The 23,309-nt window shown below is 51.9% G+C and overlaps 1 protein-coding gene across 1 annotated transcript in view; it reads right to left on the reverse strand.

The window, feature by feature from the left end:
- Nucleotides 1-22,916, reverse strand: part of RELT (RELT TNF receptor) — an 82,717-nt gene extending 59,801 nt beyond the window's left edge. The window contains exon 1 of the mRNA XM_037881039.2: nucleotides 22,757-22,916. The gene's annotated coding sequence lies outside the window, so the exon portion shown is untranslated. The remainder of the gene's footprint in view (nucleotides 1-22,756) is intronic.
- Nucleotides 22,917-23,309: the final 393 nt, after the last annotated feature.

Raw genomic sequence — 23,309 nt, forward strand, 5'->3', positions numbered from 1 at the left:
CCTCCCCGGCCCCTACAAAGGAGGCCAGCAGCTCCTGCAGGTGCAATCAATCACAGTCAAGTGGCCAGTCATTGGCATTTCTGAGGCTGCAGGGACAGACCAACGTGCAGTGCAGAAAGCACCAGCAGGAAAGAAACCAGCATGGAACCTGCTCCAGACTCCCTGGCCCCTTTCCTCACGGCACATTTAAAAAGAAGGGCAGAGAACCCCAGGGATCTTTCACTGAAGATGGCAAAGGAACCAAGCCCCTTTGGGCTTGGTGGGAGATCCTGACCACAGGGGCGGCCAGCCATCCTGCTGGCAAGTCGACTGGTAAGGAAACCACCTTGAACAAAGCCTGTAGCGTTAAGTATAGTCACTAGAAAGCATTCTGCTCTTTTTTGTTCGTTTCTGACTTTATCCCTTCCACATGGACTCACTGAAAGCCTCTTTTTGATTAAATAAAAGCGTTTTACTTTGTCTCTAAGTCAGCCCAGTGCGGGGCTTCACCTGAAGGGGTTGGTAACTCCAGCTGCAGCAACCAGCTGCTGTGTTCGTCTCTTTTTAAAGGAGCAACAGGCCTTGGCACTCCTCTGAATGTTCCAGGGGAGGGCTGGCCATTTCAGGGCAGTCGGGGGAGATCTGGAACCCTTGGTGCATTTGGGGAGGGGGTGGGGGGTGTCACTTGGCTAGTAGTAACCAAGGCTGGTGGAGACCAGAGCATGGCTGTGGTGTAAGATGCTGGGGGCTGGGAATCAGAGCTGCTGAACCAGGGCCACTCAATGCACAGACCCGCAGTGCAATGCTTGTATCCTGGCTAGGAGCATGCAGACAGGGAGCTACAGCAGAGCGTTTTAAGGCACTCAGGGTTACAGAACAAATGGTGACAAGCTCTCACTGGTCTGGGTTGAACCCCAGACCATGACAGCCGTGTGTCCCATGCTCTTGCTAGTCAGCTATCATTGGTCAAATCATGCCTCCCCATCCCCAGCAGGGGTCTGAGCAGGGGGTGGATTCACTGATCTGGACCCCCATGATCCATGAGGGCTGCCCCAAACCATAACAGTGGCACATGCTGGATACCCAAGGTGTCCGCTGTGGTCCCACACAACACTACAAGCTTGCATGGGCTAGCACCAACCTCTCCCAGCCTCTTGCCAACAGCTGGCAGCCCAGTGTATCCCAGAACATTTGCCTTTCTTGCAGCCTGCTGCCTCCCCTTTCTCCTGCTGGGGCTTGGACAGAGGGGTTTGTGTGGGGCACAGGCTGGGGTTTTCCGGTATAATGGAGGATCACAGCAGAGCTGGCTCTACCCAGGGGTCTCAATCTGCCCCGGCTTCCAGTGCCCAGAAACCTTCCCTCCCCAGCAGTACAGGCCGCACTGCTGACACCCTCACTCAAACCCGGGAGGTTAGACAGAGTCCCAAGCATTAATCTGCCCCTGAAAACAGCTTCTCCAGCCTGCTTCTCCCAACAATGTCCATTCACTGCCCCATCAGCACACACCCAGTCAGCAGCAGAATTAGCGTAATCCCCCACCCACTGCAGACAGCCACTTCCTTACACGCCCACCCCAGTACAGTTCCCTGGTGGGGTGACTTACAGATGCTTCCCGGTAACAATTACTATGGCTACACTCAGCTTCCGTAACAGAATCAGAGCAGCTGAGAGAACATGGGCAAACTTCATGGTTGAGGCTGGTTTTCTAGCTGCCTTGGAATGGATTGAAGTGTCTATCTTCTGAACACCCCTGGGAGGGCAGTATTACATATAGTTCCCACTGGGGAAACTGAGGCAGAGAGGTTATGCAATTTGCTCAAAGTCATGGGGGGAGGGGCAGAGCTTGGATTAGACCTTGAGAATTCCTGGCTCCCAGCTGTGTCTCATATCCCCACAAAGAGGCACGGGTTATTTAAATGCTCCTCCCCCTCAGAGGGCTAGTGGCAGTACATTATCCCAGATTAATTGCACTAGACAGGTTCACATGCAGACACCCACAGAGAAATATGGGAAATATGGGGTTGGGGCGGTGCAGCTGCAGAGCTGCCAGCAGCCACTGCAAACGCCCATCCTGGCTTGTGGGTGAGAGGAAGTTCATATACCAAGCTGCCCTGCGGGAATGGGAAAGGCACAAGCAAAATCTGGGCTCAGCTGCCAGCATCTGTATAATCAGACACACACCAGCTAATTCCTAGCAGGCATCAGCAGCTTCCTAAGTTGTTGGTCAAGAGTACTAACGCCTTGGAGCTTGGTACCCCGGGCCCTGCCCCCCCACTTCCTGAAATACACGCAACTCAAACCAAGCTACCAACAAGCGTCCTCTTGCTGCTGGACCAGCGCAACCTGGAGAAACCGATTCCCACCTACAAGCAGTCACCCAGCCAGGCTCCAGCTTTGCATGCTGTCAGGGTGAGTGGCTGCATTCCAGAAAAGTCTTTTTCAATGCGGTACACCTTCCTCCACCTCAATACAGCACCAAGTCTCACCAGCCAGGAGAGCGCAAGCAGGGAAGCGGTAATCTGTGGTTTGTCTGAGGGGTTAGATCAAAAACAGGGGAGTGTTTAGACTCAGAGAGCACCTGGCAGCCCAACTGCACCTCTGCTCCAGCTCCTGCCTGCCACACGACAAGCTTCAATCTAGGATTAAACCCTCCAGCTGCAGAGTGCCAAGTATAAACATCCATCACCTCCACACTGTTCCCAAGGCTCCCGCTGGGCCAGGCCTTACACCAGGGACATACCAGTGTAGGACTGGTGAGAGATCAGAATCAGCCCCAAGGGCACCAGCTCACCCCCCCCCGCCCCCAAGTGCTGGTATTTATTAACCCTTTAACTCACACTTATTTGTATTAGAGTAGCACCTAGAGTCCACCTCAGAGATCAGAGCCTCTTTGTGCTCGGCAGTCCCAGAGAGCTGGCAGTCTAAACAGGCAAGAGTAGGAGGCACAGACAGGAAGGGACTTGCCCAAAGGCAATAGCAGAGCTGGGTACAGAAGGCAGGTCTCCTAACTCCCAGCCAACGCTGCCTCCTTTATACACGTCTCCTCCCACCCGGCGTCTCGGCCTGGGTTGTGTGTAACAGACTAAGCTGCCTGAAGCAGGGGACCCCTCATTTTCACGTCTCTGAAGCGCCATGGACATCCGTACCGGCAGCTGCTGAGCTCCCAGGATCACTCATCCAGCCCACCTTGCTGCAGATTAAAACGCTGCTGGGGATAAGGGAACAATTCTATGGAATCAGCCTGCACCCTCCCGCTCTGCGTCTGCTCGCTGAGCTGCCCTTTTCACAGACAGGCTCATTCCCACCCTGCAGGGCCAACGCATGAGCGAGCCGCCTTCCATTCGGCCTCGCACATCGGCAGCCGGGCTCAGGCTGCAGGCCTCTCTCGCTGATGAGGATTTGAGGGGCTGAGCGAGCAGAGCTGATTGCTGACATGCAGGTGAAGCGTGAGCCCCTGCAGCTGGCAGGGAAAGGTGGATCAGTCTAGGCTGACTACACAGGAACAAGAACAGCTGCTGACAGACAGACACACTGAGTGCGAGGCCCAAGATCAGAGCCAGTTTGGCTCTAGCGCAGCTTAGCATGGAGCAGCATTAGTGTCAATCCTTTGCAGCTGGCTTCACAAGGCTCAAATCTTTAGAGCAGATATGACGGCAGAGGCTAATCAGGTTCCCTTTGCTTTGAGCCATACCAAAAATGAACTATAATCTCGGAGACTTGTGAAGCTTCAAAGAGATCCTGGGAGAGGGAGCCACAGCACGAGAGCTTTAGCGCCACTGATTCCAGGTCAGGCTCCTGTTTGGGATGATGTAGCCATAGCCCCAGAGGTGGCTGCTCTGAGAGCACATGGCATCTGCCACGGGCTAGGAGAGGAAGGCCAGCCTACTGGCTAAAGCACCGGATGGGGATTTCAGAGCAGGGGGTTTGATTCCCAGCTCTGGCAGACTGGGTGCAGCTTTAGGCAGACTGCTTGATCTTTCTGTGCCTTGGTTTGCAATTCTCATCTGTAAAATGGGGAGAACAGCACCGCGCTGCCTCACGGGGGCTTTGCGAGGATAATTTCATTAATAGCTGGGAGGTGCTCAGATGACAGGGGCTATCCACCACATAGCCAGAGATCGCTCTGACTGTCCAGCCCTGGACACATTCCATGCAGAGATACTGCACCAATTGCTCACTCCAGGGCTAATTTTTTGAAAGTAGTTTTTGTTTGATAGAGAAAGCTGACCAAGAAGCTAGGCTACAATAATCCTGGCCATCTCCAAAGTAACAGGCACCATGGTCTAGTGTACAGGACTGAATTCTCATCACCCAATGCAGTCTCGGGTAAGTCACACTCCCTCTGCCTTGGTTTCACCATCTGTTGGGCATAGGTGTTGTGAGTATTAGCATATTCTCCACAAGGCACTTAGAGATGCTCTGGTGGAAGGTGCGACAGTATCAGCCAGGTCCAGCTAAATCAGCTAACAGGCAGCAATCCTATTCTGGAAACCCCAGAGTCTCTGATGAAAGGAGGTACAGCATTGATGCTCAGCTTTGGAGTCTTTATGGGATGTTTGGCATCTGAGCCTTTAGGGGGTCATGCTTTTAAGTCATCTGGAACCATGAATACTACAAAACTTGCCTTTTTTTAAAAACAAAACGAAAGCAGAGCTTCCCAGCTCCTAGAGTCAGCTGAATTTGTGACTATCAGGAAAACACCAGCCACTGTGAAATGCATGTGTAAGTGGGGCAATAGTCCCGCCCTTGTGGGGAACTTTCCTGGCTTCTGCACTACCCTGGTGAAGTGGGCTAGCGAAAGGATCTGAGTCCTTGCTCCCACTTCCTTTACCAGTGGCCTCCCTGCCCTTGAGGGCTCCCCTTCCACTTTGTCTGGCAGAGTCCTCTTAACCCCAACAAGGGCCCAGGATTCCTGGGGGGCTTGACCCCCAACCCTGCTATGGTCACCTAGGACAGGGGCTAGGGTGTCCCCACTCCGGGGTACTCTCTCTCTGCACTGGGCACTTCTCTGATCCACTGACCATTACATACAATTTAAAGCAAATGCAAGTTATTTAATCAACAATTAAATTTGAAAAAGAATAAGGGAAAATGGGAAAGGTTAAAGGAAACACATCATCCTGCTCTGTGGCAGGGAACATCACAAACAGTGTCTCTGAAACGTCAGGGCAGTTCACAGTCTGTTCCTTGTAAGTCCCAGGCCTCCTGCTCAGGCCCTGGCTGTGCTGTAGGGATGCTGTGGGTTGGACACTCGCTCTGGTGGTGGCCACACGCTCTCAGGCTCTAAGTGATAGGACCCTTCTTCCCAGTGTCGCCCCCGCCCTGTCGGGGTTATGATCCATGCCTGGCCTGCAGAGCCTCTTGGCTGAGGCATCTCCCTGTGCTGGGCCCACTGCCCAGGGACCCCCTTGCTCTCCCCAGCTGCTCACCGCACCCAGCTCCGGACTGCTCCAGCCCCAGCTCCACCACTCGGTCTCTGCACTGCTGCTGCTGCTCTGCCTCCAGCTCCCTGGGCTGCTTCTCTGGCCCCTCTGGCTCTGGTTGCTGCAGCTCTGCTCCCAGGACAGGTCTGCTCTCTCTGGATCTGGCCCAGCTCTGCTCCCCAGCTCAGCTTGGCCCCCACTCTGTCTGACCCAGGCAAATCCAGCTCACACGGAGGAGGACGGGACCTCCCTGGCCTCCTGACTCCCTGATTAGCCTGCCCGCCCTGTCATTCAGACTGACCTGGAGCATTGGCCTCTCCCCATTGTTCCTGGGGGCTGTCAGTCTCAGGGTCCTGATTCCCCATCGACCCTTCCCCCTTTTTAGTACTGGGAGCTAGCAACTAAAACACCCCCACTGAATGTTAGTAAGGGGGCAACAGTCCCCTTACACGTGGGTAAGCTAGGACTCCATGATTTGTCCAGGGCCATCAATGAGTCAGCTGCACAGCAAGTGACCCAGGGATTTCCAGCTCCTATACCAAGGAGAGGGAAACGCCAATTCCCTGCCCCGCGGGTAGGGGGAGTGCACAAACTGACCAGACACCACTCTCCATTGTAACAGCTCACACTGACAAGAACGTGTCTTAGGTTTCGCTATGTGCGGAGGAATTGACTTGACAAGTCATTCAGTTCCTTCATTGCCTGCTCTTCATCACCCACGCGGTGCCAGGCTGCCCTGGGCCAATCGAGCATCCAGCCAGATGCATCACATTTGCCAACATGTGCATTGCTCACCACGGGCAGGGTGTGTGCAGGGAATGAGTAGCTACGTGCCGCAGCGAAAAGCGGGCTGCCTGCAGACTGCAGTGTGTGGCTACGTCTGCCTGTAGAAGACTCTGGCAGCAGGACTAACAATAGCAATGTAGACAGGAGAGGCATCGCTTGGGTGCGGAGGGTACATACCTTAATGGTTCAGGTGTGTCCATCGGTGCAGACTTTCTAATGTGCTGGGGGAGGAGTGCTCCCCACAGCGCTGCCCCCACTTCACCCCTCTCTCAAGGCCACACCTCCACCCCACCTCCTGCTCTGCCCCCACCCCATTCTGCCCCACCCCCGCTCCTCCCCTCTATCCCTGAAGGCCTCCTGCACACTGCAGGATAGCTGAGCCACAGTAGGCGCTCAGCATCCCCCGTAGGCGCTCAGCGCCCCCAATTTTTTTTTCTTGTGGGTGCTCCAGCCCAGAGTCTGTGCCTATGGGTGTGTGTCTTCACTCACTTAAGCAGTGCCTCACCATCCACCTCACTATTTATCCCTGCATTGGAGGGCAGGTAGAGTACGTACGCTACACACCGTGGTAAGAAGAGTGCAGTGTAAACATACCCTTTGTAATTTACATGGCCCGTGTCATGGAAAACACTGTCCATAATGTCACAGGAGCAATTTAAAGAGGGAACACATGCTGAGAGAGTGTGTTTCCATGACGTTTTTATGGAGAGCAACCACCCTGCTCTCACAGGGCAGGAGCATTGCTCAACTTTGAAGGAAGAGGAAGCTGTTGCAAAGGGGAACATATGCTGTTCACCACTTCCAGCCCTTTCATGAGACTCCTAGCACCATAAGCACCAAGGGAGAGAACGTTCCCCTGGCATCGAGGTTAGGGCTGGCCAGAAAAACCACAATTTGGTTTTGTGAAAAATAAACCAAGAGGGGAGGGGTGTGCATGGGCATCACACCTGGGCACTCCCCTGGGATGTGGGAGAGCCTATGTTCACATCCTTGCCCTGCCCAAGGAGGTGTCTTCACTGCAGAGTTAGCCCATACCTGAGCAGCTGGATTAGCTTATCCCGGTTGAGCAAATGCAGTGCTGAAGCCATACCTACCCGAGTTACTGGTGTCCTCATGGGTGCTGAGAGTTGCTGGGACTTCTGGAGGCTTATCCCATGGCACGTTGGGCTGCCCCAGGCAGAGCTGCTCTAGGGCTCTTTCCCAATGAATCGCAGCAGAACTGGTCTGTCTGGACACACAGGGGGACTTGTGGGAAGGCACTGCAGGACTATCAGCACTCCAGCGATTCTGCCTGTGCCCTCACGGCAAAGTGAGTGGGTTACCAGCCCCAGTGAAAGCAGCACCTGGGCTTTAACCCACCCCCACAGCTGGGCCAGCTGGCCGGGGTCAAAAGCACGGCCAAACTCAGGGGAGAGGGTTGTGCATTTGGATGGGGCGGGGGGGTGAGACACAGACACCCAGGCAAGAGCCTGGCCTAACTTGGCAGTGAAGACAAAGCCAGAGTGAGACAGAGACCTTATACCCAGAGTCACTTTCAGACCTGCTCTGCAGGCAGAGGTTCCCAAAGAGGTGGCGAGACCGGTGCTAGCAAGAGAAGCAGGAGACATTGGGAGTCTCAGACACAGCAGTTTGTTCCTCAGATGCCCCTAGTCATCAGAAGAGGCAGCTGGATAAGGAGCCTCTGGATGAGAAAAGGGCAGAAATGGCTGGCAGCTGCTCTGCGCCAGTCACAATCCATTGCCAGTTGAAGTCACCCTAGCAAAACCAAACAGGCTAACTCTCTGGGACATGTGGCCTGAACCTCATCCCCTCTCAGCACGGTCCTGTTTGGCAGGAGAGGAGGAGTGCAGTGCACTATGTAGATGGGGCTCAGATCAACAGCCGCACTTCATTGAACCCAGGTGGTGCCATTTCTTTGCTTTCTCAGTGCCTGCCTGAGGTTTGGGGCCAGACGAGAGTGACCCAGACAGAAGGGGTGGGGGAAAGAGAAAGAGGAGAGCTAGAAATGGACAGTGGGATTGTGCCGGTTTTCCAGGGCTGTACTGCTACCCTTTGCCAGTGGGTTCACATCATGCCAACTGCTGCTGCAGTTAGCAGATGTAAGCCTGCCTACGGGCACAGCAAGAGATTCAAGGAGCTGTGGGCCCTTTACCCACAAGCCATTGCAATTCAAAAGTCAAGTCAGCCACACGCTGGCCCAGATTCAGCTCGCAAAGCAGCTTTGCACAGTTGTAACGCCACTGATTTCCCCACAGCGACTCTTGATTTCCCCTTCCCTCGTGCTGGTATAAATCTCGCCCGCAGCCTTGCGGCTGACCAGGAAACTACCGCTTTGCTTTCCAGACAGACCTTTTCTCTCTCTCTCAGACACACACACACCTCCTGCCTCTCTCACCTTGGGCTGCAATATGGTCTAACAATTCATCACTGCACCCATTTTGTATCAGTAAAAAGCATTAGGATGGATGCAATTAGCCTGAGAAAGGTATTTCACCCTCTACCACTATGCATTGCCCAGGATGGGTGGAAATGTCTGGGGGGGGAGAAAAGAACAAAAATTGAAAAAAAAAAACCAACAAATCCAAAGTGCCAGGGACTCGGTTTCATTTAAAACCCAGTGAACTAGAGGAAATGTGCCAGTTCACCCCAGCTGGGGATCGAAGTCTTTAATCTCTCCTCTTCCCTCACTCCCCCTCTGGAGCTTAGGGATAGTGATTCCAGCTTGCAGTCACCTGTAGCTCTCGCACTGCTGAGTGTTCATGGCCTGACGAGGGGCACAGGTGGTGCCAGCATTAGGTGCATTAGGATTGAGGCCAGGACTAGGCAGCAGCAGCAGCTGCTGCTGCTGCAGGTATTTTCCAGACCACATGTTCCTTGAGAGAGAGAGACTGACTTATTTTCAAAGTTGGTAGCACGTGGTTAGGATGCTTGATGCTTTTCTTCTCACTTCTACCACCATGATGGAGGATAGGGAGACCCAGAGCACGCATAGGGTGACCTCACTGAAATCGAATTGCCCAGCTCTGAGAATTTAGCCCACAGACCAAAGGATCCCAGCTAGGCCTATTGTGTCCCTTGTAATTGTTCATCCTGAATACAGTTAGTTTCCCAGGGCTTTCAGACCACCAGCAGCCTGTGCTGAGAGGGGAAGGCGGATGCATGAGTCACGGGGGAGAGGATGGCTTTGATGAGATAATTAAACTCTCAAACTTCCCAACAAGCTTCTAAAGTTCAACTTCAGTGAAAACAGAGCTGCCAAAAAGTGACAGAAAAAACAGTCAGTGGTCTGGACTGGGAGCTGGGGTCTGTGTGTTCTAATTCTGGCTGAAGACCATGGAAGGAGCCACTTAGCTTCTCTGCCTCAGTTTCCCATTGGTCAGTTAAGGATAATGGTTATATACACTATACTGTCAGGGTTAGTGTTCATAAAGAAAGGAATGCTTTAAATTTCTGTACTGAAAATTCTTTCCCCCCAGTTTTCTAAGACATTTGTAAAGCATTAATACCACCTAGCTCTTACACAGCACTTTTCATCCATGGATCTCAAAGCACTGCACAAAAGGACATTAGTGTCATTATCTTCATTGTTCATATGGGGAAACTGAGGCCAGATAAGTGTCTTGCCTAAGGTCACTCAGCAACACAGCAGGGAAGAGAATCCAGGTCTCAAGTCCTAGCCCTGTCTGCTAGGCTACACTGTCTCCACCTGCTGTTCCTCCTCATCCCTTATAGCAGATGAGGGCAAAAGATCAGCCCTGTTCTACCAGCAGAAAACTCTGCTCCGTACAGACGTCTCACTGGGCAGATCACAGAACCTTAAAATAAAAATGTAGACACCATCTGGCAGTGAATGAATGCAGCAGCCAGAGGAAAAGGAAGTTCACCGAGCTTCACATAAAGGGCTACTCTGAAATCAGACCCAGCAGGAAGCTAGGACAGGGCAAGATGAAAGGGAAGTCATGGACAGAAGGTTAAAGAGAGTCACCCTCTGAGCATTGAGCAGAGACCCCAGAGAGTCTGTTGCCTGGTGTTAGCTGGGCGGCCTGGTACAAGGCCTGGAGGACAAACATTCTGGGATACTGAATAAGAATGGACATACTGGGTCAGACCAAAGGTCCATCTAGCTCAGTATCTGGTCTTCCAGCAGTAGCCAGGTGCCCCAGAGGGAATGAATGGAACAGGTAATCAAGTGATCCCTTCCCTGTCGCCCATTCCCTGCTTCTGGCAAACAGAGGCTATGAACACTTCAGAGCATGGTTTTGCATCCCTGCCCATTCTGGCTAAGAGCCATTGATGGACCTACCCTCCATGAACTTATCTAGTTCTTTTTTGAACCCTGTTCTAGTCTTGGCCTTCACAAGATCCTTTGGCAACGAGTTCCACAGAGCTTACAATCTGGGGAGACCAGACAAAGCATTAGTGTAAAAACCAGAGGGGAAGGTTACCCAGCAGGGCAGTGGCAGAGCCAGGACCAGACCAGAACCCAGCTCTCCCAAGCCCCAGTCCTAGGCACTGGAATACACAGACTCTCCAAGGAGTTTGCAGGAGAATTTCTCAGCCTACTTCATCCTCCCCAACTCAAACGATGCCATGCATTTTACACTCCTGGCCACAGCCTCGAGGTTACAGGAGAAGCCAAGATGTCTCTGGCTGCAGGAACAGAGCTGGAGAAGCCCAGGAAGGGCTGCCAGTTTGAGGGAGTTCTCCTAGCCCTAGTTTAAGGGGTCTGGGTGGCTTGTAGGACTGGCAGGGAGCCCTTCACCCATAAGGCACCAGTTCAAGGCTGGTCCTGGTTAGTGGCAGTGTGAAACCACTACAGGGCTGCTGGTGGGGGTCTCAATTTACTTTTAAGGGGGCAGATGTCAGCCATCATGTGTGGTGGTCACTGCACAGAGGCCAGAAACTGAGAAGGCCACAGAGACTGAACCAGACCTTCCACCTCAGCAGTGTCTCAGCCCGATTGATGCACAGTGGGAGAAGCTTGCATTGCTGCCGGCGCCCTGGCTGTCCTCTCTAGTGGAGTGGCACAGAAGCCTGCAGGGCTGCCTATCCCATGCAAATGCCCCTCCTTACCGAAATGGCAAGTCCCAGCATAACAGAGCCTGGATTGTTCCCTGACACACACGTACAGGGCAGCAGATGGGGGGAGGTTGTGCATCGTGCTTGCCATTTTGAGGTCAAATGAGCAGGATTCCTTAATTCTCTGCCCAATTCCATGCTTGTTTTCCACCTCTTCTGTCAAACTGGCTTCAAAATATGGGTTTTATGCAGCGAGCCAGCAGTCGTCACAGCTAAATTCTCAATCATGTGCAAGACGAAATCTGGAATAAACCGAAAATGAAAAAACCCCAAACTCAATCTCATGCGATGGTTTGGTAGAGGACAACTGCCCTAGGCTGCAGGGATCTTTAGCTGGGTTACTATAGCCTGGCAGCCATCTCTCTCGGCTCTTTGCCAGGGTGAGTTTGTCTGTTGCAGGCCGCTTGATTGTTTGCAGCCCTGTTTTTCTGAAACATCTTTGTTACAACAGCACAGAGAGGAGCAGCTGATATGTAAACAAATGCACAAAGACCAGTCTCTCCGGCACATTGGTGGAGTTTTAGGCACCACATTTCAGTTTTGCTGAGGGGGGAGGGGGAAAAAAACCCACAGTAGTGTTATTAATTCTTTGTATTACTATAGCACCTAGGAGCCTTAGTCATGGACCAGGGCCCCGTTGTGCCAGGTGCTGTGCAAACCCAGAACAAAACTCCAACCAAACAGAAAATAAAAACCAGAGAGCCAGGTTTTATACACGCCCCTGAGTAATAGCGTCACCTTCCGAGGGCACAAAAATCTACCCAGGGTACAAATGACAAGTCTAGTATTACTCTCGAAGCTGAGCGACATCTAGAGAGTCACAAGGCCTTGTCTGAAAGTCAGTTTTAATACACAGGGTTATTGGTAAAATGCTGGGGCAGATTTTCTTCAATAGGGTTTTCACAGCATCCCTTGAAAAGTATACCCCACTTTTCCCCAGCATTTTAAATGCTAGAGAAAGCCTAAAAGATCTGCTGGAACAATAGGGTGGTTGTTTTTTTGGCTGCCTTTGTAACCTCAATAATATGAAACCTCAAATCTTGTTTTCCCTGGAGGACTCGAGTGGGAGCTCTCAGCACTCTGCTGGAAGGGCAAAGAGGTTACATTGCCTAGAGAGGAGAGTGTATATAGGGCATATGAAAAGATCCACGGAGAAGGGTTGCTCCTGTTTAATTCACTCCCTTTGTCACAAGCCCGCTCATCCAGAGAGTCTTTATGGGAAGTGGGACAGACAAGACTGGAAATGTCTGAAGGTAAAAACAAGCAGAGAAGTTGTACACAAAGCTTTTCAGATCCCCTTTGTGCACAGTGAATCAGCAAAAGATACAAAAAAAAAAAAAGGGCACTGCCTCATTTCCACACACGCAGCGTGCAAATCCCCTTTAAATGAAAGGGAACTCGGCAAGCGACAGCCTCCTTTCGGGGCTCTCTGGCGACTGGCCAGTACAAAGAGTTGGAGAAGACAAACCTCTGTAGCTTGTTGCCACCCAAAAGCAGCTAAGCACCCTGAAAATAAAATGGGGACCTGGAATCAGTGTCCTGGTGGTTGCCAGGCCCTGCGGAAGGACGACGGTTATTATAGAACTGCACAGGAGGCAGAAATAGAACGCAACATTCACAATGAAGCAACCATGAGGCTTCTCCCTCAAGAATGAGCTGTAAGGCAGCCTCCTCTCCCAGCCAAAACATTAGGACAACGCAAGTCATCCACTGTGATACTCTGTCACAAGATGCTATGCTGGGGGGGAGGCAGCTGGGGGACTGACAAGAGAGTTACTCAGAGACAATGGGGGAGGGGAGGAGATAGAGATGAAACAAATTTAAAGGGATACACAAAACCAGACCCATTTCTCACCCTAGTGTCACCCTCAATGGATTAGAGCTACCAGCTGTAACCATCATCTAGTTTACCTTTTACAGCTCAGTCTGCCTGGATGGTGATCTACACACGTACATGCACTAGTACAAGCTGCTTACACACGTGCGTAACAGTGCACCACCAACAGGGACAGGACCCACTCCTACGGACAGCTCAAGCGGTCCTCCTTTAGCTCACGAGACAGAGGGGCTTTATTTTTGGAACTCATGGGCCAGGGCTGCAGCTCTAGGTCCCAAAGCGTGGGAGAACAAGGGATGGATACATCAGGTATCTTGTCTGCGACACGCAAATCCCCCATCACAAAGGCTGTCGGATTTGGGTTTCTGGTCCAGAAGAGAGAAAGGTTCCAAATTCAAAAGACAATCAGTCTGACTCCAAGACTGCATGCCCCCTGGGATGCCGGCTGTCTGGTTATAGGTCTGGACAGTGCCTAGCACAATGGGAACCTGCTCCTTGAGTGGGATTCCTAGGTGTTACCATAATACAAATCACCTGCTATTTCCACAGAGACTCAAAAAAGGGGCACAGTCTGAGCAAAGAACCAGTAGCTCTCTAGCCAACTCCCTCACTCCTGTCATGGCCTGGGAGGCGACACAAGACATCTTGCCAGCTCCCACTCCAGCAGAGGGAGGCCACCAACAATAGGGAGAGATGGTCTGGAGGAAGGAGGGGGCAGCCATGATTAATGCTCAGCAGGTACTTTGGAGATTAGCAGCACTGCATTTTTTCATTCTTTTTGAGCACTGACGAGGCGAGAGAAAAACCGAACTAAGCCTCGGGCCTAAGCTACTTAAGAAAGATGCAACTGACTACGCTTGCAAATTCGTTCCAGCCAAGGACCCCAGTCCTGCAAGGAGCTCAGCATGGTGCACCTGTGTGTGAAGACAGAGGGCTCTGCCCCGCTCACACTTGTGGATCCTACCTGCTGCCTAGGTCAGCTGCCGAACAGCTGCTGAGGTAACTATAGGACATGTCTCCCCACCTCTAAAGTGTGGGTCTGGACCCCGCTCCATGCGGAGACAGGACAGCATTCCCTGGAACATAAGCACCCTCAATGTTAGATCTTTCTCCACTTCCTCTGCAGCCTGTGTGTAGCTTGTGGGGATGGCCACCTGCTAGGGATGGTTCCCCCCGAGCTCATGCGGACCCTGATTTCTCAGTAAATCCAGAGCAGCAGAGCTACCCCCAGCAGAGAGCATCACCAGGCTGAAAACTTTCCATGGCTCCCCTGGTCGGTGTGGTTAGAAAAGGAACTGCCAGACTGTCTGCGTGTCCAGAACAGTGGCAGTAAGACCCCCATTTCCAGCCATCTCTTGTTCATGATAGGATAAAGGGGGGGGGGGGGTTAAAAAGCCACAGGATGACTAGAAGCCAGTGTTCTTCTCTAAGTGCCCTGTGATTGGGCAGGAGAGCATTAAAATGACAGTCCCTGCACTGCCAGGAGACAGACTGCCATGGGGAGACGAGCAGAGGGTGATTGCTGTACCACACCTTAGCCTCACCCCGCTGCTCTTCCTTGTGGGGGACCCTCTGCCTACACACGCCAGGGATGACCTGAAAGCAATGCTGACTTGGCAAAGCTGGTATCCAGCCACAAACGCATTCCATCATGAGTCTCGTTCACCTAACTTTGCAGCTAGAACCCAAAGCCCCCGTGCCCCAGCTGCAATGCAGGGAGATCCTCCATTCCTGCTGGTGTTTTGCCCAAAGAGCCTCACTCGACAGCACTGCACGAGTGATGGGGCACTTTCAGATTTAGGCACCACGAGTGACCACAACTGATTAGAGTCACGGGGTCAGAAGCCTCAGCTGGCGTATGGGTGTAATGCCATTTGATAGCAAAAGAACTAAACTGATTTACATCAGCTGAGAATCTGGGCCAGTTTCCACAGGAAGTCGTGAGTGTGAATGGAGGCAGTGTGGCAAGGGGGAGAAGTAATTTCACAAGCGGACTTTGTTTTCAGGGGTCCTAACCAGGGCAAGGCATGGAAGAAAGGTGATCATGTGAAACTGGACTCATCTTGATTAGCAGCAGATTCTACAAGAAAAATAGCACTTTTAAGTCTATCGATCCCGGCTCTCTTCTTGGTCGTCCTGTGTATACACCTAGGATTTTCATCCCAGCACCAGGAGATCTCAACAAATCATGAAGTCTCACAATTCACCTTCCTTTGTGAGCAGTCATTCTTCATGCTGGGATGTGAAAACTGGAGGCAAGGGGAGGCTAATGGCTTATTTACGAAGGTGCTGAGCATTTGTTGTTCCATTGGACCTCAAGTGCTCAGCACCTTGGATAATCCATCCATAAGCAACTGGCACGAAGTCACATAATGGGTTGGGGCAGATCCGGTAACTGAACCTCAGTGTCCCAGCTCACCTCCCCCACACTAATCATTAGACCACATTACCTCCAAAGGAAGGGGGGGGGGGGAATGCCAAACAAAATTGCAGGTGCCAAAAATAAAGAGACAGACAAAACAAACCCACATGCACAGATTACAATTTCCACGTCTAAGTAAACTGCAAACCAGTATGTAATTGGAGCAGCATGAACTTGTCAGATGGAGAGAGAATGCTTTGAAATGCAGTGATTCATCTCCCACCCCTTGGGGGGAGTGGAGGGGGGAGAGAAGAGAACATTGCGGGGGTCCTCCCATCTAAACGTGGCCAATTCCCTTTTCTGGCACGTATGCCATAGATTAGACACTCTCCCACTGAGCAAAAGGCTGGTTAGCCCTGGCTGCTTGGCAGATTTTTCTGCGCAGGTCCGCCTGGGAGTCACGAGGCTGTCACCCACACAACCTGGGACCGGAGCAAAGCCAAGATTCGGCCACAAAAGCATCTTTAGAGGCTACCCAACACTTGCGGAGCCTGCCGGGTTTCTCAGGCCACGGGCGTCAGCTTGCTAGCAGGGCTGGAAGGGACGTTCGCTGGGACGTTTGATTCCGTTTAAAGCAGTGTTTTACAGCGCAGGACTCGCGACCCCCAAGAGCAATACTGCAGCTCCCAGAGGTGGGTAGCGCAGAACTGGCAGTGGCTTTGTACAGGCGCTTTCCCTCGTTTTCAGAGGACTATGCCCAACTGTGGGAAAAGTGAAGAAACCGGACAGCATCATTACCATCTTTCACCCGGGCTCCCTCCCACCATTATAGACCTCAAACCACAGTCAGTATCTCCATCATGTAGCATCTGAACCTGCAAATAGGCCCCAAATTCGCTTCCCCCTTCCACCTCTGAATCTTGGCCCTTCCCACCACACTCAACCTGGCATTTGTACAGCCAACCAACACAGTCCAGTCCCTGATTGGCCAAGGTCAAGCAGAGTGGTGCAGTCAGCCTATGACGGACGTGCTCCTTGCCAACCATTCCTTGGTTAGCTTTAAAGTCAGAGCCAAGCAGCCCCTGTGCTTCAGTTTCCCTCATTTGATTCAGAAACCCCCAGACACCCCTGCCCCTCAACCTCTTCCCTCGGGGGTTTGGTTTCCTGAGCAACTGGAGGTATCTGCCGGAGCCTACCCAGGCACCCAGCCGAAGGAAACTGAGGGGTCTTTGTTACTCCTCCTCACAGATCTCTTGGTGGTCACAGGCCGGCAGGAACGCTAGCACAGTCATAAGTGTCCGCAGTTAAACACGGGAGGGTTAAGGAAAGACCGTGAAAAGCATGTTACTGACAGGGCTGTTTTGGAAGCTGACAGCTGTTACTGCAATGCAGATCCCCACGCAGAGTCTGTAAGAGATCAGAGTCTGTAGGAGATCGTTGTAATCCCACCAGGGGCGGGGAGTTAAGTTCTGTTAAAAGAGGACTACCTGCAAAGTTATCCCCCCCCCGAGGCTGGGGAGTACAGTTATTGCTCCAGAGTCAACAGGACGCCAAGCTCCTGATCTCTCCAGTCATGCAGCTCTGGGGGAGAGTTAAACTGCGTGGAGTGAAATAAAGGAGTGCTGGATGCTATAGCCCCTTCCCTGAACTAAAGGGAGAATCTGTGGTGGCAGTATAGGGCCTGACACACAGCAGAGCAGTTCTGAATCCGTCCAGTGGAGGGCAATGCAGCAGACAAACACTACCCAGTTCACTACAGTATTAAACTCTACAATCACCTCCTGGCTTGCACACGTGCCCTGTAAGGATTTGAGGGAGGAGAACTGATGGTCATTCTAAAATACCTGCAGCATTTAGCTGACACGTGTTATACGTGATCTGGATTATCACAGCCATAATCATGGAGCACTGCTCCCCACTTTGCACCCCATTGTGCTAGCAGCTGTACAAACACACAGCAAGATGACTACCCCTGCCCAAGGAGCTTACAATCTACGTATAATACACGTGACTAGTATACAGTCTAGTCCATGTGTATACAGTGATAGGGGTAAAGGCTGTTAGAATGGATTGAGACAATCAGACTGGACCAATGATCCGTCAAGGCCAGTAGTCTGTTGGATGCAGTGGTCTCCCTTTGACAAAACAAAAAGCAAATCGTGGGTACTAGTAACATCGGGTTCGGTCATGCACTTGCTAATGGGCCCACACAGAAGGGACTTCAATTACCCCACATACAGGCTAGCCACATGCTACGTTTCCCAGCAGCTCTGATTCATCCCCTCTGTGGGGAGTGTTACCCAAGAGGGTCCTTTCTAGTCTGAACCCTGCAGGATGTGGCCTTTATTAGCTCCCATGGGAGATAGTTCCACAGCCTAACAGAGCAAGCAAGCCTGCTCCCTGGAGCTTTATTTCCCTTAGGCAGAAGAACGGCTTGGTGGTGGCAGAGAACATGTAGTTCCAGGCTGTGCCTTGGCTTTCAGCAGCACCAGCTGGAACTTCAGCGAGCTGCACTGATCACATTTTCCTTCCTGTCCCCATTTTCTAATGGGGAAGCACACACTTCCCACACGATCCATGTACAGGGGCCTGAAAGCTACAGCAGAGTGTCCAGTAACAGGCAGCCAACCCACACCTCAGGGATGCTGGGAAAACACAAGCCCATAGACACACACACCCCCCCCCCCACCCACATGGTTTCAGCCACCTGAGGAGTCAATTCCAAGAACTTGGGTGCCAGGAACTCCTGGGCCCTACTGTCATCTCTGCCACTGACTCACTCACTGGCCTTGGGCAAATCACAATGCTACCTCGATTACCCCACCTGTAAAACTGCAAGGTTACTAGTTATCTACCCCACAGGGATGTTGTGAGTAATTAGCAATTAGCTTTGCTGAGGGCACTACATAAATTCCAAGTATAATCAGCCTAGTGAGGCAGTGTGTCCTAGGGGATAGAGCACTGGACTGGGTCTCAGGAGACCTAGGCTATTACTGACCCTGCCACTGGCCTGTTGGGTGATCCTGGGTCACACTGTGCCTCTCCCCATTTGTAAAGTGGGGATGCCGAGCAGGTAGGGTCTGAGTCCGGGATCATAATGATCCCCTCTTCTGGCCTAGTCTATCTTCTGATTATTCCTGTTTCTGCATCAATAAGGATGAAAGCATGCATGCACCGAATAGAAGGTTGCTGCAACCTACATATGCTGGGCGCACTCCTGCCAGAAGTCAGACCAAGGTATGAGTGGTGTGTTACCTCACTTTTCAAAGAGGGGAGAAGCTAGGACATCATCCCAAAGGCCCACAGCCTTTGAACAGTCAGATTCAAATTCAGGCCTGGGGAAGGAGGGATGCACACCCACTTACACCAAGACGGAGGCCTCAGCGTTCATAGCCCCATGACATTCCAGTGCTTCAACTGCACACAAAAGTAGCACAGATCCTTTCTGGCACATGTCCCACAAGAAGCCATGAAGTGATCAGTGGCGCAGGATTCATGCAGCATAATAACTAAGGGGAGGAGAAAACCCTGCATTTAAAAAGCTATTTTTCCTGCAACAATCCCAGCTTTTAGACAGATCCATTACCTTGTGCATACAGGAGTAAGCTTTAGGGATTTTGGGTTTCTCTAGATTGCCAAAGTTAGAGATTTTACTCCCAGTAGGGACACCTTTGTGTTATACACCCTTCTCTCCTCACTGGAAATCTCTGTATGAAGAGGATTACTGAGTACAACACAGCAGAAATACTAAGAGAGCTGGGACCAAAATAGCTTTCCACTTGCTGATGTGATGGTTGCCATTTTGGCCAACACCAGGGAACTCCAGAGCTAAACACACAGCTCTCTGGCTGGGGTTATAACTCAAGCTGTAAAGAGCATGGCTCTTTACCACACGTGCAGCCTCTGTGGATTGGGTACAGAGGTAGGGACACAATCCAAATTGACCAGTGGATTACACAGACATGCTTTGCCAAACCTCCCAGTCCTTGCTAAAGGCAATTGGGGGGTTGTCCAAGTCTTGGGTACGAGGATTACAGGATCCTTTTGGTCACCCATGGAACAGGTTTGCCTAACCTTGCTCCCCTCCCCATATGGACGAGTAAATATCAACAGCTCGATGTCTAGTTGGCAGCCAGTATCAAGCGGAGTGCCCCAGGGGTCGGTCCTGGGGCCAGTTTTGTTCAACATCTTTATTAATGATCTGGAGGATGGTGTGGATTGCACCCTCAGCAAGTTCACAGATGACACTAAGCTGGGGGGATAGGTAGATACACTGGAGGGTAGGGACAGGGTCCAGAGTGACCTAGACAAATTGGAGGTTCAACAAGGACAAGTGCAGAGTCCTGCACTTAGGAAGGAAGAATCCCAGGTACTGCTACAGACTAGGGACCAAGTGGCTAAGCAGCAGTTCTGCAGAAAAAGGACCTAGAGATTACAGTGGATGAGAAGCTGGATACGAGTCAGCAGTGTGCCCTTGTTACCAAGAAAGCCAACAGCATATTGGGCTGTATTAGTAGGAGCATTACCAGCAGATCGAGGGAAGCGATCGTTCCCCTCTATTCGGCACTGGTGAGGCGACACCTGGAGTACTGTGTCCAGTTTTGGTTCCCTGCATGACAGAAGGGATGTGGACAAATTGCCTCTGATGGGACATTATATGGGGTGGGATCAGAGTTACTACAGAGAATTCTTTCCTGGGTATCTGGTTGGTGAATCTTGCCCACATGCTCAGAGTTCAGCTGATCGCCATATTTGGCGTCAGGAAGGAATTTTCCGTCAGGGCAGATTGGAAGAGGCCCTGGGGGTTTTTCGCCTTCCTCTATAGCATGGGTCACAGGTCACTTGCTGGAGGATTCTCTGCACCTTGAAGTTTTTAAACCATGATTTGAGGACTTCAATAGCTCAGACATAGGTGAGAGGTTTATTGCAGGAGTGGGTGAGTGAGATTCTGTGGCCTGCATTGTGCAGGAGGTCAGACTAGATGATCATAATGGTCCCTTCTGACCTTAATATCTATGAGAGAGTCCAGCGGAGGGCAACAAAAATGATTAGGGGGCTGGAGCACATGATTTATGAGGAGAGACTGAGGGAACTGGGATTATTTAGTCTACAGAAGAGAAAAGTGAGGGGGGATTGATAGCAGCCTTCAGCTACCTGAAGGGGGGTTTCCAAAGAGGATGGAGCTTGGTTGTTCTCAGTGATGGCAGATGACAGAACAAGGAGCAATGGTCTCAAGTTGCAGTGGGGGAGGTCTAGTTGGATGTTAGGGAAACACTTTTTTACTAGGAGGGTGGTGAAGCACTGGAATGGGTTACCTAGGGAGGTGGTGGAATCTCCATGCTTAGAGGTTTTGAAGGCCCAGCTTGACAAAGCCCTGGCTGGGATGATTTAGTTGGGGATTGGTCCTGCTTTGATCAGGGGGTTGGACTAGATGACCTCCTGAGGTCTCTTCCAACCCTAATCTTCTATGATTCTATTAGCACCTTGGAGAAGGTACAAAAGATCTAGCCCCATCTTGACATGGTTTGAGACTCATGATCACTTATTTTCAAAAAGGGACAATTCTTGCTAAAAGAAACTTTGCAAATACAGAGGAGCGCGAAGGGATTGGAACGCAAGCGATAAGATACCTCTCCTCCCCTTCTCCCTGCTGACCCTCAGCCCACCCTGTCATTTACAAGCACGCAGACTTCGCAGCCGAGTCAAGCTAAGCATTCTTTCCAGAACCCACTGCACACAAACTGCCCACCAATATCCCTGCTAACAGAGCCTTTTCATCTTTTAAGGACCACTTGGGGTTTTTTTTAAAAAACAGGTCAGGCAGCACTTCGAAGTGGGAAAAGAAAGCCGGGGGACAGTCAGTAGCAGGCGCTGGAGTTCCTGCTGCTCCCAGCAACCTGCAGAGGGTACATCTCTGACTTGCAACCTCTAGCAAACAAAGCGAGACTGCACCGCAGTTTGCTGCAGCTGCTGTTTCACAGCATCCCCCAAGCCCCGACTGATGGGCAGCAGAAGCCTTTCCTGGCTCAGGTGCAGACCGGGATCATGTAAGTTAGAGGCAGGCACCACCAGAACATGCGCAAGTTACTACCTTGATGTACTAACAGTGAAACAACAGTTCTTTCCTTCCCTCCTCTTACAAGATCGGTTTCCTTAACTGTTGTTTCAACCCTTGCATGGTGAGCTCCCTTGCACCATTATTCAAGGAAACGAGCAACACAGAAGGGCCTGTACTTCGCTCCTGCTCAGGGAAGTGCAAGATCTCAGGGGCCACCCATTTGTTGATAAAATGTACCACACAGGAATACGATACAGATCCCCAAGGAGCCAGCAGAGGGAATTAGGTCACTCATACTCTGAGTATCTCTAGCTACAGCATCTCAGGGTCTGATCTTCTAGGCGACCTCCAGACCCCAGCTGGTTAAACAAAACAGGGTCGCCATTGTAAGTTTAGAGTAACAGTCCTTCCCAGCTGGTTTTGCTATGCCAGAATGATCGTTTAATTCATAGCTCCGGCCATATAAACAGATACAGGGGCCGTTAAGCAGCGGATGTTTGGAAACTCTGCCTGCTCTCACTTTCCCAGCCCAGGTGCCCGCAAAACAACTGGGACCCACCTCAGCTACCGGCATAAAACAAACAGAGGGTTGGAAAAGAAGGATCACGACACAGACAGGGCTCCTAAACCCGGACTCATCAGCGTCCTATTTCACTCCATCACGAACCCCTCTCCCCCCCCAGAATAGGGGACTCTAACCCAGTTCATACTCAACAGATGAGCGAGACATCACGCCAGCCAGCCCCCAGCAAATACTTCAGTGCGTGTTTAAAATAAAAGTTACCCAGCCACGAAATGCCAATGGGGCGAAAGGAGGGTTTAGGATTTTGCCCCCATGCAGTTTTCTACCTCGCCACCGCGCAGCTAATGCCAACTCCTAGAGACGGGGAGCGGGAGAGAATAAATGAAGGGAACTACAACAGATTTTAATCAACTTATTTTTCCTGCCCTATGTTAGAGGGGACCCAGCTAGGGGCCACGAGGCGGAGTGGGCCAGGGACTCCGCTCGCAAACCAGCCCCCAGAAAACCAGCCCCGTGTCTGAGCAGATGATAACTGCTCGGAACCACGCAATCCTTCCCGGGAAGGGGCGTGGGCTTAGGAGAGCGGCGGGCTGAGGACGGGGGTCTCACAAGCATTAGTCCCCCTAGAGCCACTCCTTGAAAAATGATTCCCGCAAGTCAGGACCAGCCCCTGGGCGGATAGACACAGCGATCCCAGCCAGCGCCTTACCTTGAAACGCCTTCCCAGGAGCCGGCTGCCAGATGTAGCCCGGAGCGGAGCCTTGTAATACCCTACAGCCGCGTCCAAAGCGCGTGAGACGGACCCCGACCCAGCGTCGCTCGACCCCCTTATGAATGAAAGGCGCCGGCTGCAAAGTAACAATTTGCCGGGAAGCCCCGCCCCTCTGTATTGCGTCACAATCGAACGGGCCACACCCCCAACTCCGGTGTCTGACCGTTCCAAGCCTCAGCCTCTCCCCCGGCAGAAAGCTGCTTGCTCCGCAGTGCCGCCTTGCGGTGGACGTGGGGCGGGACGGGGTATGCAAGAGGAGGCGAGTCCGGCTGCTGAAAGGCGGATTTCTGCCCCTCGCCCCACAAAGATCGCTGCAGATCAAGCGTCCAGGCTTTTGGTCCAGCGGATTCTCTAAAGTTCCAGTGAGTTAGGAGAACCAGCAATTCCTGAGGCCGAGCAGTGGGGAGGTGTAAAGGGAGGAGGCACAGAGAGAGCCCCAGATTTTTGGAAGGGGGTAGCGAGGGGAAAAAAATCTCTGGCCTAGTGTTTC

This window comes from Chelonia mydas, chromosome 1 (genome assembly GCF_015237465.2).
Source record: "Chelonia mydas isolate rCheMyd1 chromosome 1, rCheMyd1.pri.v2, whole genome shotgun sequence".
Taxonomy (NCBI): Eukaryota; Metazoa; Chordata; order Testudines; family Cheloniidae; genus Chelonia; species Chelonia mydas.